Source organism: Anabrus simplex, chromosome 5 (genome assembly GCF_040414725.1).
Source record: "Anabrus simplex isolate iqAnaSimp1 chromosome 5, ASM4041472v1, whole genome shotgun sequence".
NCBI classification, from domain to species: Eukaryota; Metazoa; Arthropoda; class Insecta; order Orthoptera; family Tettigoniidae; genus Anabrus; species Anabrus simplex.
Genome location: NC_090269.1, coordinates 152,562,100 through 152,576,322, shown reverse-complemented (window position 1 = coordinate 152,576,322; position 14,223 = coordinate 152,562,100). Strand labels below are relative to the sequence as shown.

At 38.4% G+C, this 14,223-nt stretch overlaps 1 protein-coding gene across 8 annotated transcripts in view; it reads left to right on the top strand.

The window, feature by feature from the left end:
- Positions 1–14,223, top strand: part of PAN3 (Poly(A) specific ribonuclease subunit PAN3) — a 257,273-nt gene that overhangs the window by 140,087 nt on the left and 102,963 nt on the right. The gene's annotated exons all lie outside the window — the stretch shown is intronic.

Below are 14,223 nucleotides of genomic sequence, written 5' to 3'. Positions count from 1 at the left end.
TTAACCTATATTCTTTGACCATATGTGTTCTTTGTTCACAAAGTTGGCGTTCCTTGAATATTTAGTCTTTTAAGGTTATGACATATTTTAATGAAGTGTTCGAGTTTTTGTGTTATAACTTCATGCTCCGCAGTTTCCTGTATTCGTTGGACTAATTACATTAGTTCCAGTGACTGGGTATACCGCTGTTAGCGAAGCCCATTAAATTATAAAGAGGAATTACATTTGTTCCACGTGTGTGTATGTTTTTTACCATGTGCATATTCTATGTCCCCGAGGTTGGTGTCGTGTTCATTTAATGATTTAAGATTTTGTGTGCTTTGACATATTTTAATGAAGTGTTTGACTGCCTTGAGTGTTTATGTTATAATTTTATGTGACATTCAGTGATCCAGGTTCATTTCGATGTTTCAGTAGATACAGAGACATTTGTTCGCAGACATTTTCATACGCTATACATTAAAAGAATCATATTGTGTTGATTTTCCGTGCATACTAAAATCAAGAAAGGGAGAAAAATTTGCCTTTTGCACGATTTGTGGGTGTGATATTAATATTGCACATGGTGGAAGAAACGATTTAAGTAATCATGTGAAGTGCGGTATACACGTAAGATACGTTAAATCAGTGGAAGATAACAAGAAAATCAACACCTTTTTTGCCAAGTCTGGAAACGTTGACAGTGACGTAATTAGGGCAGAGTGTCTGTTTACTTCCTTTTTGACGGAACACAATGTGCACTTAAGTGCGGCTGATCATGCTGGTGCTTTATATAAGAAGATGTTTCCCACATCAGAAGTTGCAAAGAAATACAGCTGTGGTCGCACTAAAACAACATGCATTGTAAATTAAATGGCAAAAAATGCATCACCTGAAGTTGTTTAGTGCCTTCAGAACGGACCATTTTCTTTGGCAACGGATGGAAGCAGTGGTACAAATGCCAAGTTGTATCCTATTGTTGTTACATTCTACGATATTCTGCTGGAAATAGTAGTGAGCACTGTGCTATCGATACCAGCGTTAGGGGGGAACTCAACAGGGCGAAACATAGGTAACTTGAAGGTATCACAGCTGAATTCTCATAACATACCGATTGAAAACTGTGTGGCTTTCTGCTCTGACAATGCTCCTGTTATGATAGGACACAAAAATGGGGTTTCAGCAGTTCTGAAGGAAGTTCAACCAGGTATTGCCATCATAGGTTGCATTTGCCACCTGATTAATCTAGCAGCTGTTAAAGGTCCTGGAAGATTACCACTTAAAGTGGATGAGATCCTTGTTGATATATTTTATTTCTTAGAGAAGGGTGTCAAAAGGAAACAACACCTTCAGAAATTTCAGAACTTGCACAATAAAGAGACAAAGAAAATTCTGAAGCATGTATGTACTAGGTGGTTATCTTTAGGCTGATGTTTGGATAGACTACTGGACCAGTAGGATCTGCTTCTTTCTTTCTTTCTTTCTTTCTTTCTTTCTTTCTTTCTTTCTTTCTTTAAGGAGGAAGTAATATTATGTACCGGTACCCAAAACATTTCCACAAGCTTGACATCTTTCAGAATACCTAGAGTTGAACAAAGTGGATGCAAAGAGTATCAGAAGAAGAGAATTCTTGATTCTGCTACTACACATGCCCCTAAAAGAATAGCATATTCTTCCAAATGTGACAAACCCATCCTAAAAAGTAACATGTGAGGAAAAATTGTTTATGTTCCTATCCTCAAACTTGAACAAGCCTTTTGCACTTTCCTTCATGTGACTATTCCTGTATTTGACAAACTCAGTGTTGCCCTTCAGACTTCTTCCCCACAAGTTCACTTTTTATTAGAACTTCTAATGGATTTGCTAAAGCAGTTGTTTACTAAATTTGTTAAGCCCAAAATTGTCAAAAGCTCCTCATTGCTTGAAGTTGAGTACAACTTAATTCAAAATCAAAGAAGTTATGATGAGTTAGTTATTGGCATTCAGACTTCGAACATAGTGAATGATCTCCAGGACACAGATAAATCCCTTTTCTTTTCATCAGTGAGAAACTACTTTTGCACTGCCTGTGACTACATCATCAACAAGTTTCCACTCAAGGATGATGTGTTAAAGCATGCTCAAATTGCTAGGTTAGACAAAATTGAAGATGCACAGTTTTCTTCAATTCGTTTTTTTTCTTGGAAAAGTTCCATATCATGTTACGCAAGGAAGAGAATGAAAGTACAGATGAGGTGGTGAATGAGCTTCAAAGGCAGTTCACAGCTCTTCAGGTAGATGACACTTTGGTTGCAAATCAAGATGCTGGGAGTGATTCCAGTTGGGCACAAATATCAAGAATTCATGGAGCCAATGGACTTCTTAAGTATAACCTAATTTCTAGAGTAATGCTCTCTATTCTCACCATACCCCACAGCTGTGCAGAATGTGAACATGTTTTCAGCCTGGTGAAGAAAAATAGAACAGAGTTCAGATCATCCATGTCCAATGAATCTCTGGAGTCTAATTCCATTTTGAAGACCAGGAGTTTGGGTCCCTGTTATGACAAAACATTTTCTCAAGACTTTTTGCAGGAAGCTAAAAAGGCCACAACTATGACTTTAAAGTCGAACTAGCGTGTGATATGCAGTGTGTATGATATTATTTCTTGGCTGTGTTACGTTAAAACAAGTTTTATTGTGTAAAGTCTTTTTCAATTAACACATATCTGCTTAATGTATCAAGGTCGTTGCCATAAGACATATCTGTGTTGGTGAGATGTAAAGCAAATAGCAAAAAAAAAAAAAAAGTATCAAGGAAGTCCTGTTATGTATGCTCCAAACTAATATTCACCACACCTGCTGCTGTTTAACATGGATTTCTTCTTGATTGTTATGTTCATCTACAAATCATTAGCCTTTAATGTAAGTAGGTATGATTTCATTGAAGTATCCTCTTTACAGCATGAATTATTGTATTTTGTAGCCCAGAAGTATTATTATTTTCTTCAAGCTGGGGTGTGTCATGGCCGACTTTACACAAGACCGCGGCGTTCGATCTTGCAACCCCGTACTTCTCTAACCTGGGATGGCCACTGCCAGCTAATGGCACGCGTTTGCTTCGCTACGAAAGGAATTGAAATGAGGAAATAAAGTATTTGTTATTATCAGCGTTAAAGTGAAACGATACTCAGGAGTGAGCATATGGAGTAATAAAACCAATTTCCTCTCAATATTCATTGGACATTTTTACAGAAACATAATACCTCAGGTAGGCCTACTCTAATAAAGAATAGCGAGTGTTAGATTAGTATGAGAAGTTACCCGTTCAGTCTGCAACTTCCTGTAATTGTTTAACAAAATGTTACTCATTGTTAAGACAATACTTGTAACTAATGTCATAACATTACATCCACAGGCACAAGTTTTCTCGGCAATTTCTGACAATTCAATATCTGATAAAATGCCAAATAAACTAAGATGCTGAATTACTTGACGTTGATTGTTACATTTACATTTTAAAAATTGTTCCTCAAACTTATCCGAAATTAGTGCCTGCATAATTCCAACAACATGTTTACACACTGATATAATAAAATCTGCAGGAACTGAAAGTCCACTCCTATTTATTTGATTGAAGTAGCTGTCATTTATTTGCTCTTTATTTCTCAGCAAAGCCAAGCATTCTTCACATTTTATTTTTGAGCATTGCATGAACGAAATGTAACCACAGGTATAAATAAAAACTGATTCATCAAAATGTGTGTTTTCGGTATACTTGTCTTCTAAAATACTGTAAAAGGTATCGTCAACAGTAATTGACGAAACTAAAAAAAAAATTGACGAAAGACTGCTTGTACTTTTTCTTGAATTTGTATCGGAAGAGGGCATTATCATTTCTTTCGAAAAAGTAAGTGCCCCGTACCTGGCTGAATGAAGGCCAAGTACGCTTTTTAACCTTATTTTCAGTTCGGCCTCCATTACCTGAGTAACATATATATATTATAGTTTCCCCCTGTTAATTGACGGTATTGGCAAAACCTGGATTCTAATTGGTCACTCTGTAATTTGCCAATTAGCACATAAGTGGGATTCATAGTATGTAGAGCATAAATAATAATCTCACGTGATACATAGGTTGTTACATATAATGCATTGTAAGTTTCACTGGTTAAACAATTCTTTTTTGAGGAGTCATTTTTGTCATTCTTTTTCCGTGTGGACAACCACTGGAGAAATACGTTTAGAAAAGCCAACCTTTGATCTTCGGGATTTTTGAAAGGCATTTGAAGACTTTACGCTTAACAATATGGGTGAGAGGCCACTTAATATTAACAGTGGACCACCACATTAGGATTATTCTAACAAAAAATGCAGTACCTTTATAATAATGACTTGTTTATGGCAGAAACTGTAGAATCGTTAAAACACGTTTGTAACCAAAGAAACCCTTTGGCGTTCAAGTGAATTTAGATAAACACTTTTAAATGTTAACTTTGGTACAGTCTTAATCAGTAAATCGGACTCCTATTTATAGATCTCTCTTATGTCACTGAATGATGCTTGAGTTACCTCTTTAAAATCAGGTTTACAGTCAACAGACCACTCAGTTTTATGCTCCGCCACTTTGTTTGTATATTAGAAACAAAGGACTCAAAAGTCTTAATTTTGTTCGCTTCCTCAGCTAGGGTCTTCTTACATTCCTCTACAGACTTTGTCCGTTTTTCTTCTTCTTCCCTACTTTCACCTGAGGATTTCTTGGAGGAGCACTTACTGAAGTACGATGGTTAGTTTAGAAATACCTTTGGAACTGCACGAGGTAACAATACAGACTTCTTCCGTGTGAATTCCCGATTGTTCCCATCACCATCCTTGTATTTTTCAACGTAGCTTACGTCTTTAGGAAGAAAGTGTTTAATACATACGAACGAATATTTGGTAGGTACCCAATTGGCTTGAGGAATGGCACGTTCCCATACGGCTTTCAGTTGTGGATTTTTAGGAAACCCAAACACTGTCACATATCTCGCATGTAACTCAGTGGGCTACACAGAGCAGACTGGCCATTCACTGCGGGGTTGCCAATTTTTGCTCACCGCGGCCTTCTGTAAAGTCGCCCATGGGTGTGTCGAAAATCCTTAAGATTTTTTTGTCACACGTGAGTTTTACTGATAGCCCTTTTCAAAAGTTGGCAGGTATGCATATAGTTGAAAATGTTCATTTAAACACAAATACATAGTTCTTCAAAGATATAAATCTAATGTACTGTTAAATTTCAGTATAAACATTTCTGCAAGCATTTTTTATTAGAGAAGTTAGGCAGATGCAGATTGGATCTCGGCCCACAAGTGGCCACGGCTGGTCAATGGTCCAACAGCTCTGCACTCTGACCGGCCAACCAAACAGAGGAGGTGTGGCCACGGCTCTACCGGGGCTGTACGCCTCTGTATTCGGGAGACGGAGAGGGGCTGGTCCCCACCGTCGGCTCTCCTGAGAATGTTTCCGTAGTTTTCCATTTTGCTGCTCTAAGGGGAATGCTGGGACAGTTCCTAATGTAGGCCACAGCCACCAACCTTCTCACCTTCTCTGATACAAATCTCCTGGCCTGAGAGATGACACAGTCTACGAGGCTCACCTCCCCCTTCAGGGGAGGAATGAAAACATTTAATAGTAGTAGTAGTCGTCTTATGAGAGATAAAACTGTATTGTCTTTAGCAAACATTATACTTAAAAATAATGAAAGTACTGATGATAGTGATGACAACCTGCTGTTGTTCATCTTTATGGCAGTAACATATTCAAGTCATCAAAGACACCCATTATACGTGGAAGAACACCACAAGACAATATTATTGCTCCAGTTCACTTTTCAGGAATACAAGGCTCGGTTAGGCAGGTAACCAATCACTCGCACACACACACACACACACACACACACACACTGTCACTTCCACTTATGTCATCGATATGACTGACTGATGGTTCATTTAGAGCATCTATAATGCTGTCCTTATTCATTATTCTGCAAACAAAAGTAATAAAAGTGGTGTTAATAAATAGAAAATTCACTAAAGGCACACGTGGGTTCTCGGGACCATTATAGAAGCAAAAAAGATGTACGCCCAGAAGTGTCCCAGACTGAAAGGCAACTGAGAGGTAGGAGACTGGTGCAGCACAGTGCTATCACACACATTCTGGCACTGATAAAAGTACATTTCCCTGGGTGTACCAGTTACAGAGTAATTAAAACTCTGCCATAGATCTGGTGTACTCTGATGTCTGGTAGAGTAAAATGGAATGTCGATACTGATGTGTAGGCAGCCAATATCAAAGTGCCTGCGCATGGTAGCTGTGGCCATGCAATTACCATCATTATTGTCATCATCATCATCCTAATAAGAATTCCATATATTATCAGTGATATCTTTTCGTTGCTTGTGATCTTGCACCTCATTTTTCATATTTTCTCCCATAAATACATACACATGTATAATTTTGTTATAGACTGTTGTGTTTGACAGATTCAGGCTGCAATCCCTCCCCCTATGGGTTGGGTTGGTATCTCCTGCCTGTCATAAAAGTTGACCAAGAGACTTTCATCCTGGGAGCTTGGGTTGGCAACCACGGGTCCTGTGACCAAGTCTGTTTGTCAGGCTGCTTCAACCTCCCTTGATCAACTGTTGTTCTTTACTGAACCCGACATTATAAGATTTTCGAAGTCTGGGGCTCTTCATGGCCCTTTCCTTTCTTTTGCCAATACCTTAAATCTTCGAAGTATCGGGCCTCTTCCAGTTTCCTTCTGATTACTGTTAATAGAGGATCGTTACCCAGTTGTACTTCCTCTTAAAACAGTGACCACCACCTCTCCTATCCATGTAGCCTTCACAGGGTGTGGTGGCACGTCACGTGCAGTTGCAAAGTTTTTGCCATGCTCTTCTGTCCTGCGTTAGATGCATCGCTTGACGATGTCTTCATCTGGTCAATCCGTCTTGACGGAGCTCTTCCTTGGGTCCTTGTTCTTCTATGATCAGCTTTTCCATATTTCCAGTTCTCCTCGATATGTAGCCAAAGTACCTCAAATGAGCTTGGCTAATCTTCATGAGACGTCCTTGATCTTAAGCTCTTCTTCGTCCACTGCTCGGTGCAGGATACTCTTAGAACTCGGCGGTACACCCACATTTCCTTTGCTTCAATCTTCTTCCGATCAGCTTTATGAATTGTCCAGGTTACAGCTTTGTATGTAACAATGGGGAAAACCACAGCCTGAGTTTGATTTTGTTAGTGATGGCTTTGTCTTTCTAGATCTTCGTCATCTTCACAGTCATATTGCATGCCATTGCAAAGCGTCTCCTGATCTCATCCAAGCCATCCCCGTTGTTCGTTATCACAGCACCATGATAAAGTAATCTCCTAATCACTTCAACGCTTCCTATTTGTCTCAGCTGAGGCAAGTTGTTATTTGTCTGGTCCACGATCATGACCTTTGTCTTGCCAATGTTGATCTCCATTCCACACTCATCGCTGGCTTGTGTGAGCCATTCCATGATAATCTCTGTCTTCCTGGCGCTCGATGTTATGGTGAGGGTATTGTCTGCATACCTCAAGTTGCTGATTGTCTTTCCTCCTACTTGAATGCCATTTCCTCAGTCTTCCAGCACATTTCTCATAATGCACTCGGAGTAGATGTTATAGAGCAGAGACGACAGGATGCACCCTTGTCTGCCGCCATCCTTTTTCTGTGATGGTCCTGAGAGAGTATCTTTGACACGAACATGGGACCTGTTGTTATCGTAAAGTGCCTTGTTAGATTTATCATACATCAGCCTTGTGCTGATAGATTTACTGGCACGTGAAACTCCCAGGGACTAAATTATGGTTCCTCGACATCTCTGAAAACCATAGAAGTAGTTAGTGGGACGTAAAGCAAGTAACATTATTTTATCTCGTGGCTGTTTTCACGATATCAACAGGCCCATAAAACTAGCCTCTGTGGCTCAGGCGGCAGCGCACCAGCCTCTCACCGCTGGGTTCCATGGTTCAAATCCCGGCCACTCCATGTGAGATTTGTGCTGGACAAAGCGGAGGCAGGGCAGGTTTTTCTCCGGGTACTCCATTTTCCGTGTCATCTTTCATTCCAGCAACACACTCCAATACTATTTCATTTCATTAATCATTGCTCCAGAGGAGTGCGACAGGCCTCGGCAGACAGCACAATTCCCATCCTCGCCGCTAGATGGGGCTTCATTCAGTCCATTCCTGACCCGGTCAAATGTCTGGAAACAGGCTGTGGATTTTCATTTTCAACAGGCCCATAAAACTGATGGTCTCATAGCTATGATCATATCACGATATCAGCTGTCGCATAAAACCGAAGGTCCCGTGGCTGTTATCACAATATCAACAGTTTCATTAAACTTGCAATCTTGTGGCTATGGTCATAATTAGATATTGGATTTCTATGCAAATTCATATTTTGTTTGCCGATATGTAGACCTCCAAAACCGACTAGGAAGTGTGTTTGAAGGCGACATTGGACAAATTGTTAAGTTTAGTCGTGCTTATATGAAGAATAGAACACATCTCTTTATTGCCCACACTAGTATACACCATCGGCTTACAGGCAATAAAGACAGAGCGAAACAGAAAAAAAAAATACAATACCTACTATGTAACCTCCAGAAAAGGTAAGGTTACAAGTAATAAGAATAATAATAGTTAAAAATAATGTTTGCTACCGTTGTGCAACCACATAGTTACACACTAACACAAATTAACACCAAGAAACGTGATTATATGTACGAAATAAAAACTATAAGCACTTTAAACACAGAAAATAGAAAATAATAACAACAGGATAACCAACATGACGACTAAAAAAGGATAATTGGGAAGCGACAGGGAACCATATCCTCGCGGTGAAAGGTATTGGCAATACTGAAGAAGCGAAGTCAGTTAATTCTAAACTTTACTTAACAGTTTATATTTAAATTAAAACGCAAAATAATCAACAAAATATCTTTACAAATCAAAGATAATTTTCACATGAAAAACAATTTACCCAGAGTGCAGACTACTTATTCAACTTTACTTTTGAACTTCTCACACAGTGTTCAACTGTACATGGCGAAACATTTAAATTACATAATACTGACGAAAGAAAAGGAAAGTAATATAATACAGTCATGAGCATGTACATATAAGAAAGAGAAACAACCTATAAAATATATATCCTAGTGCAGGGCTCCTTTAGGAGGCAACCCCCTCAAAAACACTTCTGAGAAAGGGTGCCCGTCCCAAATGTGAATACTCCAAGATGAAGCAGGATAAACGAGACAGCCCCAAGGTGAAACTTAAATATTATGATTACATCAAAAGGCGTTGAATATCTAATTTACAAAATCAACAAAAGAAATGGGAACTGTCTCTTAACATAACTCTGATATGACTTGCTGGTAGGCTGTCATTTTACTGAAATTTTTGGCGATTGAAGGAAAAATGGATAAGCTCCGGCAAAAGAAATTAAACGAAATACTACATTTGATTACAACCTGAAAGATTAAAAAGAAAACTAAGTGCTTACCTGTTGGAGGGGCCAAGAAGACCCATCAGCTGCTAAAGGCAACTTCTCCCTTCAGTGGTCTCGATTCAAAGACGCCTCGGAAGAGCTAAGCTATAGCGAAGCGCTTCTCTTTGGAAATTAGGAAATCGTAAAACAACCAGTGAGCGTCCGTTCTTTTTCCTTCACCCACCAATCAAAATTACTTTTATAATGACCAATAGGGGCCGAGGAATAAAATCTGATAAAGAACATCTAGTAACATCCAGAAATGTCGAAATTGATGCAATATTATGAAACCGGAAATATCCCATGCCGATCTGGTGCGTGTAGGCCTACTACAGTATGTACCAGAATTATTACATTTTACTTCAATTTTTCCCATGACAATCAAACAATCTTAAAACCATATTAAAATCAACTAATTCCAAACTTCACACACTGAAAATATAAACCAACACAAAAAGCATAAATAATTACCTGATATAAAATTCCCCAGTCTTACACTTTTAAATAATCACTGCATACTACATTTCTCTTAAAACTACTTAACTATATACTCTTAACTAATTTAGTGGCATGGGCGGGATACCAGACACCATGCACGGCACTACCCTTCACTAAATCTACTGAGCTGCCTCTAACATGGGCAGATATCCTAACCGCTTGTTAGGGCACTCCCTACATCAACTCTAACGTGCTAACTGTTTATTCTACTACCTACAAGTAATTAACAGAAGAACTGGCTGGTCGCGGTATCGCCCTAATAAGGAAACTGCCCGTCCAGCCCGTGATACCACTTCCAGCCACACCTCGAGGGTCAGATGTCTGCCCCCACCTACACCTAGTTGGCAATGTGCTTCCCTCCCATTCTTTGCTTGGCGAATCACATGAGGCGGAAACAGGCTTATTCTTTTCACCCTGGGATGGGTCAGTCCCACCCCACCCTTCCACCTCTTATACCTCTCACTCCCTATCCCATATCTTTCACTCTTCTCTTTCTCACTTACACCCTCCTTTCATCTACCTTATTTGTAACTTATCCTCTACAGTTTACACACCTCTACACATTTTCTTCTACTATGTCCTAGAGTTAATATTTAAACACTTATAACACCGAACTTGCCAACAATTCAACAGTTTCCTTATTTCTCACAGTTCTTCCACCTTATTTACGTCTCTTAGTCTAAAAACCACTCACTAATTGCACATTTCTTTAAACATTACCAACTCAATTATTATATCACCTCTTTATAGGTCCTCTCTCAACTTACTTTCACCTATCTAATTTCTTTATAACAAGGTTTTTCTTCCTCACCCTTATCTAGCAATTACCTACTCATCTCTTGATAGAACCTTTTACCAATATTTACAGGCTGCTTCTTATTATGTCTACATTATCTATAATATCTCACCTTTGTCTAAATCATCCTCATCCCTATCTAGCTAATACCAGCTCTTCTCTTAATACCAATATCTACAATCTCTTCTTAATTGTCACTACATTAACTGTAACATAACACATTTAACAACATCATCTTCACCCTAATCTAGGTACAGTATTACCTATTCTTCTCTTAATACAATGTTCTACCAATATCTACAATTTTCTTCTTATAATATATTCTTTTACAGTATGTACAGATCTCTTCTTATTATATTTACATTATATATAATCTAACAGTTTCGTCTACATCTTACTTCCCATTTCTCTGAAACACCATTCTACCTGTTATTCCCTTAATTTCTTTAAAAATCTAGCTCTAACCGCATTTAAATATTTTGATATATTTGTTCCTCTTTCCCACTCTCTACACAGTCATGTCATCTTATAACACTTTTCTACTTTTTCTATTTCTTTCTTATTCAACAGTTTCTTTTTAATCTCCTCTAACGCACTACACTGGTTAAATATATGCAGGTCCGACCATCCCTCCCCACATAAAATACATCTACTCTTATTTTCTCGACCTACCCATCCCCTGTTTTTCTGAACTCCCATTACCCCCTTCTGCTCTCAAATTTGGTTTTCGGGTTCGTTGTTTCCACCAATTTGTTTAATACTGGTAGCGAGTCTCTTTCCCTACATTCCATTATTAAACTCTGTCTTTCTATGTCTGCCGCTCTCCCTTTTACCATTTTCCATACCTATTCTTTCCTCTCCCCCCATCCTGCACACCCTAGATCCCCTAACCCTAAATTTTGTAATTTATTTTTACACTTATTCGCCCAGTACCCTTCGTTTTCCGTACTTTTCTGGAACCTATACACCTCTTGTATTAAATCCCCTCCCCTCCCTTCCCTTCTTCCAATCTCATCCAGTACTTCATCACCTTCTTAGCTATTGTAATTTTTATCGATTCCTTACATACTAATCTAGCCCATACATTTGCAGTACAGTCTGGAACCCCCATCATAATCGTACTAAATTTTGCCACCACTTGGTTTAGTTGGTTTAGTATTTGTGTACAAAGTATCTTGTGCAAGTTTGGTGTTATGCCATTGTACCACGATGAATACCTCAGTCTGAAACCTATGCCTAATGTACCAGATACACTGTGAGGAACAAATAAAGAGAATGTCTGAATGGAAATTCAATTTTATTTAACTAGTATTTAAGTATCTTTGTTTCTTTTGTGTACAAAAATATAAATGTGCTATTCACAAAGGTAAATGAAGGTCTTTGTTCTTATGTTTTGAAATCCTATTGTTTGTACATTTCTGCTTCTCTCTAGGATTATTTTTTAATGATTAAATATAACAACCACCTTGATGTGATATGGTTACCCACCTTCCATGTGATTTGTGCACAATTTTATTTATTTCAATAATAATTGCTTGAGATTGAGATTCAGCACAACAAAATTGACATCCAAATAGTTACTGCCAAATGGGCCAATGTCACATAAAGAGCCAATGTATTAATTGCAATGTGGTGGCTTCCTGGCAAAAGAGTGAACGTCGCAATTTTAAAATGTATTTTAGAATTGTTTTAGTTACGAGTAATAACAGAAAAAAGGAGTATAAACATAAACAGAAGAGTTGCACACTTTACATGAGCTATCACTTTTAACCTGAAGATAAAGTGACATTTCCTGAAACTTTTTTTGTTTCTGAAAAATTAACAAGGTGTAACTTTGGTCCTTTTGGCTATCAAGGGACGATCTTGTGGCTATGGTCATTATATCAACAGTCACATAAAACTGGTGATTTTGTGGCTGTGGTCGCGGAGACATGAAGAGGGCCTCTTCCTACAGTTAGGCAACACTTTAAACATCTGGCATTAGTGACATCTTGTAGCGATACGCTGGACTAGATCCTACTATGTAGTTCTGAAGTCTACCTTTAGGTATCACCTATTTGTTTAAGGTTGCTATCTAGGGTCCTACATTGGAACTTTTATTTAGAGAGAAATTTAATGGTTAAGGGTATGCACCTCTTAGTGTTGCTCCTACTGTGTTCTCTTCAGTTAATCTAATGCCATCGTGCCATTATAAAAGGGGCTATCTGATTGCTGGTAAAGTTTTTCTTGACCGTCAGATCATCAGCCGAGGTTCACACCATGTTTAAGGTAGCTGGCATTCCCAGGCAACCAATAAGGTAGGCTTTGTAACTCTACAAACCATCAGTGGCTGACAGAGCTAATTATTCTCCAACGTATTGGAATGTAAAGACTAGGATAGTGCCGTATCTACTTCCGTTTTAATGTAGGGACTTAATTTATTTCTGTAATATATAGGTTTTCTAGTTTCTTCGAGCAAGCAAATGTAACCACCCTAATGGGTGTAATGTCTTACAAGGAAGCATGAGTGTGGGCCCCAGTTTCCCTTTTCTCTATTTGTTTCTTGTGATTAGGATTTCCAAAACGTATTTGTTTTTCAGTTGTTAATTTCTTTCCTTCCAGTCACAAGGTAGTATGGGGCTTTTCTCTTGTTCCTCTGGGCTTCATGCCCCATTAGGTTTTACTGTTATGTAACATCCTAGAATTGCTTCAGTGCTTTTCAGCATCCGCTTCTCTTTGTTTTGGCCTATTTTCTAAGTTTCTTTCTTGATCTCTTTTTTATTTAATACTTGGTCTGATTTTCTGTTGTGATCTTAGCTCTTGCATTTTGTTGCCTTCCCTTACGCATAAAAGGGCAGCGAGTGTTAAGCTAAGTTTATACTAGTTTATGCTGATATGTGAAGGGACCTCGGAATATGGGAGCTCAATTCTCCCTTGTAATTAATGAACCTCTGGGACTATTCAGCTTGTTATAAAGTTATTAATCTTGTTATCGATGGTTATTAAGAGTGATCAATCAGCATTGTTGTTACCTAATTTTGTTGCTTGTTTGCAAAAAAAGGAAAGAGAAACAAAAGAGAGAGAGAGAGAGAGAGAAAATATATTAGTTATTTCCATTTTGTGGTAATTTTATTTGTTCAGCCCTGTCACATCTTTCTCTGCTGAAACAGCTTCAATCTCAACAGGCGCATAAAACTGGTGATCTTGCGATTATGATCACGATATCAACAGTTGCGTAAAATTGGGGATCTTATGCCTGTAAAATAAGTTCTCTTGCTCTTGGAAACAATGAGTTCTTATGGCTATTGATTGTGCTTTTGTTCAGATATTTAACTCACAAGTGTGTTGACCAAATAGTTTGTTATATAGTTGTCTACATGTATTCAAGTGATGGTACGAGGGCGAATCAAATATGAATAGGATTTAAG